Here is a 5340-nt window from a genome sequence, read left to right as displayed (position 1 = left end):
ATAACACCTGGCTATTTTTTTTGGTTGCAGCCATCATTGTTGTTTGGTGGGCCCGGGCTGGATTCGAACCTGCCACCTTAGGTGTATGTGGCTGGCGCTTTAGCCACTTCAGCCACAGGCGCCGAGCCCTGTCTGTGGTTTTGACAGGGCACATTGCTGAATCAGAGCTCAGAGTCAAGAGAGGAGAAAGGAGGAGAAAGCTTGGAGGCCAGATGCTTTTTCTTCCTCTGACTTCTGCTGGGTGGCTTGGAGATGTACATGGAAACAGACTACGCTTCTTCCTCTGAATGACTTCCAGCCACATCCACACCCAACTCCCAACTGAAAGCCACTTTATTTTTACAATTCTCTTGGGAAGTAGATTCCAAAATTTCCCTAAGGCTTCTCATCAGGGGTGGCTCTGATTTCCAGTAAATCCGAGGTTACATCGTTTCTGTATTCATTTGCATGCAGTTTGCATACACTATCATGCCACCAAATTCTGGACTCTGAGTCAAAGCAAGACAAGGAATGAATGCAAATAGGTTCCAGCTTTTGTGCCCCTGGGAAGTGGCAGAGGAAGGTAGCTGCTGCCTAAGAGAGAGAGTCACAGCCCTGAGTTATATAGGCAAGGGATCCCTTTATCATCTTGGCCTGGAGCTCTCTTCCCCAGACCCACTGAGAAGCCTGCCAGGGGTTCCTCTGGTGTCTGGACTCTGAAGCTCCATGTTGGTGTTTAGAAGAGGGGTTTAGAGTCATATGTTGGATGTAGAAGTTTTGTTTGGTGGGACAAGAGTTGAGATGAGGAGAGAGCCTCAGATCTGAGTAAAGGAGAAAAGACAGTGTGGGAGGATGGAGCCTGCCTGGGGACAGGGGTGACAGCAGGTGCAGAAGGAAGGGACACAGTCTGGCTTGAGGTTGAGATAGCCCATAAGGAGGGAGGCCTGGAGTGGGAAAAGGAGAGAGAGAAGAGAAGCACAAAGGCAAGAGTGGATGGGCGGGGAGTGGCAAGTTGGTGGACAAACATTGCATGGTTGAGAATGGAAAGCAAACACAGTCATCTAGGGAGTTGGTGATCAAAGACAGTTTGTGGCCAGATGGTTTCCCCGGAGCAATTCCTATGCTCTCTTGCCAGGCAGGTGCTAAACTGAAGTTTCTTGCTTGAGCCTGGAAAGTCATCCTTAGTGCTATTCTGAGATTGTCTGAGGAGTCATCAAAATCCTGAAAGTGTAGATCACAGATTTTAAAGTAACTCTAAGTGAACCGGCTGACAGCAAGATGGGAAACGGCTGTTTTTCTAGAAGGAACAAACTGCCCTGCCCACACATGTAGCTCATTCTCCCCATGGCCAAGATACTCCTGTGCCTGAGTAAAAAGCAATGCCTATGGCAGAAATAGGGTGGTCCCCCAGCCAGGGGAGAGGGTGCTGCCTGGTATGGTACCAGGGCTCTAAACCATGGTACTCGCTGACTTGTGAGAATGTGTGTCAGAAACTTCCTAAAGCCATGCCCCGTACTCAACCCAGGGTTGGGTCCAGAGTGTGGGCTCCTGTGTCAGCCCCTTGGGATTTAATTCTGTCTCCAACACTGGAGGCCTTGGGTTAGCTCGTCTAACTCGTCTATGCCTCAGTTTCTCCATCTGTAAAGCTGTGACAATAATGCCTCCTTCACAGAGTTGTGGAGAAAGAACCAAACATGATAATCCCGGTAGAGTTCTTAGAACAGCAGCTGGCAGAGAGGAAGCACTCAATAGATACTACTATTATTACACGCCGCAGCCCCAGATGAGAGGCCGTAGAAAGATGCAGAGCTTGGCGGGAACACGGGATGGGCTCCCAGTTCCTGGCTCTGTGCCCGGGGTGGCAGCTGCTCTTAAGAGTTTCACCTCAAGTTGCTGCAGTCATCGTAGCAGGCTGTGTGGACAAGGGCCAAGCATGGTTCTCTGGCCAACCACACGTTGGGAAATCACCCTGTTAGCTAATGATATTTCTTCTGTTTTAATGATTTTTCTTCCCTTTTAAAGTTTTCCTTTCCTTCCCCCCCCCCGCCGGTGGACGTATAAGGAGAAGAAATTCTCCCTTTCTGTGTTTGATGGTAAGGAACATAGGCTGGAGGGAGGGACCACCCAGCCCTCTGGGACCTCTGGGACCACCCAGAGAAGAAAGCCAGGAGACCCTCCATGTCTTATTTCTATCACTTCCCATAGAGGGCCCCCGGGCAGGGTCTGTTGGTCTTGAACAAGAGAGACTGTGGGCAGGAGAGACCAAAAATCTTTAGCTGTGTCTCTCTCTATCCTAAGCCTCCTATCAGTTAGAGCTAATGGAGATCTCTGGAAAGAGGCCAGGAGGAGGGGACGTGTGGAAGGATGGAACGCCTTGGCCACAGTTGTGCTTGGATGAATGACTAGAAAGAAGGTCCTTATAGCAAATATTTATAGAGCCCCTAGTATGTGCCAAACTGTGCTATACCAGGATCCCCAGAAACAGTAAGACACAGCCGCGCCCCTAAAGGAGGGTACAGGTTATACCAGTTAAAATAATCATTTCAGTCCCTTCTTATCTGCAGAGCCCTGCAGAGACCATTTCTCTCCCACTCCCCCCAGTTCAGTACTTGTTCTCAAGGTTACATCAGGAGAAACAAGAACAAGCAGTTTTAGAGAAAAAGGAAGGGGAAATGTATTTAGAGAAGAAGGAAGGAGGAAAAACGGCAGACTGTTTGTCTCAAAATACCAATTTTCCCTGAACAAAAGCAGAAACACAGAGCTTTTAAAAGGAATGAGCTATTGTCATTCAACTACAGTTAATGATTCTTATCTTCCCATCGCAGTCCCATCTCTGCTGAGGACTGGCCCTTGACCTTCTGCCCTCTTGAAAGGCCTCCACACCTCCATCAACCTGCCTCCAGGCCCATCTTCTATGGTGCAAAGAAGAAAAGACATTAGGGACCACTGCCAGAGGGAGGGATAAAAAAATAAAGGTTCAAAAAATATATATATTGTGAGAGTCTCATTGTGTTGCCCTCTGTAGAGTGCTATGATGTCATAGCTCACAGGAAACTCAAACTCTTGGGCTTAAGCGATTCTCTTGCCTCCGCCTCTCAAGTAGCTGGGACTACAGGCACCTGCCACAATGCCCAGCTATCTTTTTTGTTGTTGTAGTTGTCGTTGTTGTTTGGCAGGCCCGGTCCATGTTTGAACTCACCAGGCTCGATGTATGTGGCTGATGCCCTAATAGCTGAGCTATGGGCGCAGAGCCCCAAAAAGAATTTTTAAAAAGACAAAAACATTTTTGCAGTTTTTTCCAGGCCATTTCCTGTTTCCCCTGCCCCAGGCATGCAGAAACCTTGGGACTCTCACTGTGGCCTCAAGGTGTTATTTCTGACCTGCACACCCAGGTGGCACTCTGAGTTTATCACCAATTTGTAGAGCTGCTGTCTAGTGGCTGAAAGCAATGAGCTAGTGGATTAAAAAAGTTCTGAGAGGCTTCTTAGCATTTCATTCTCTAAGTCACTAACCATCAGATCCCAGAGCAATGTGCCAAACCCCTGTTTTGGCTCCAGCCTGGTTCTTGCCCTCAAGCTCCCGCTGCTGATGCTGTGGGATGGTTGGTGGTGCCGTTTGGGATCCCCCTGAACCTGCCTCTGCCACCTTGGGCCATAGCTTCTGCCTGCTTGGAGTTGTCTGAGGAAACAAACTTTAACACAACAGAGTCGCTGTCTCTTGGGCCTGGGCACAGACTTGTGTTTTCTTGCCCTATGTCTCCCCAGATTTATCTTCAACCAAACTTGAGTCATCATCAGCTAAATTCACCATCCTTGGATGCCCAGGAAATTTCAAAACTGATCTGTAGGTTGCCAGTTGGTATTAGAGTTCAGAGAATCCTTGGACTTCAGGATTAGAAAGGAATAACATCTGTATTTGGGGTACATGCGGTGGTTGCAGGGGCTGGTTGCACTGATCCCCACTTGCTCCATTCACAACACGCTTTCCCCAATCCTTGTCTGTCTCTGAAGCCTGGGCCCACGGCCAGGCTGGTCTTAACCTCTCTGGGCATAAGGCTTGTCATCACTGGTTTTGCTCCTTAATCAAGGATTAAGGACACCAAAATGGTGCGGCAATAAATGTGAAACAGAAACAAGTAACTTCAGTTCCAGGCAGTTGACAATGGAAAGGAAGCTGTTGACATTCTTTGAGGCCATCGATAGGCCATATTTTATGCTGTGCTGGCCATAACCCTGTCACTTACTTGAAGTAGGACTTTGGGAAAGTCCCTTCTCAGGCCTCTACTTCCTCATATGTAAAGTACATCTGGGATTAGTCGAGAAAGACCCTTCCAGGCCTGACATGCTATGGCATCCCAATATCTTTTACCCAGAGATCAAAGAATTCGAAGATATGTGGGGAGGGATGGGGGAAAAGGGACAAAGAAAATGTCCTTGTGAGTTTAGTTAACTAAAAAGGTGGAGAAAAGAGGGGGTGTAAGAAAGTAAGAGGGAGAGGGGAAGCACAAAAGGCAGATATAGCCACAATTGCTCAGCACTGCTCAGGTACACCCTGGCCGGGTCTACTTGGCTAGGGATGGGGTCAGTAGAGGTGGTGTTGCAAATTATATTTTCCAAAGAGAGTCACAATAATATTACCATCTGACACACTTTTTTTTTTGAGACAGTGTCTCATTCTGTCACCCTGCGTAGAGTGCTGTGGTGTCATTGTCACTCACAGCAACCTCCAACTCTTGAGCTCAAGCAATCCACTTGCCTCGAACTCCCAGAGAGCTAAGGTTATAGGCCTGAGGTCAGTAGGCTCTTTTACAATATGACCTGGCCCATTTATCTATCAAGAAGAGTGCAGTTTAGGGCTGGTGCCTGTGGCTCAAAGGAGTAGGGCAATGGCCCCATATGTGGGAGGTGGCAGGTTCAAACCCAGCCCCGGCCAAAAACTGCAAAAAAAAAGAAGAGTACAGTTTACTTCCTCTTTCTTTAAATCTGAGCTGGTCTTATAACTTGCCATAACAAACAAAATGTAATGAAACTTACTCCAAGTGACTTCCAAGGCTCAGTTAGAAGCAGCTCTACTCAGTTACCTTGGGACATTTATTTTGAGGGAAGCTGATCTGATTACCTGGGCTAGGGAAGCCACAGATAGGCATTCCTGTTGACAATCCCACCCAAGCCCTGCCTTCTAGCCATTTCTTTTAAGGCACCAGACATGTAAGGAAGCTATCTTGGGCCCTCCAGATCAGCCCATGTTCCAGCTAAGTATTAGTGATCAACTTTACTTTATACTACTGGGAACAGAAGAATTTGAGCCCTGCCCAAACTCCTGTTGTAGAAGGATTTATGAGATATAAGAAAATGATTGTTG

Source organism: Otolemur garnettii, unplaced genomic scaffold (assembly GCF_000181295.1).
Source record: "Otolemur garnettii isolate 467f Iridium unplaced genomic scaffold, OtoGar3 scaffold00178, whole genome shotgun sequence".
NCBI classification, from domain to species: domain Eukaryota; kingdom Metazoa; phylum Chordata; class Mammalia; order Primates; family Galagidae; genus Otolemur; species Otolemur garnettii.
The sequence above is the reverse complement of the archived record's forward strand: the minus strand, read 5'-3'. Positions refer to the sequence as shown.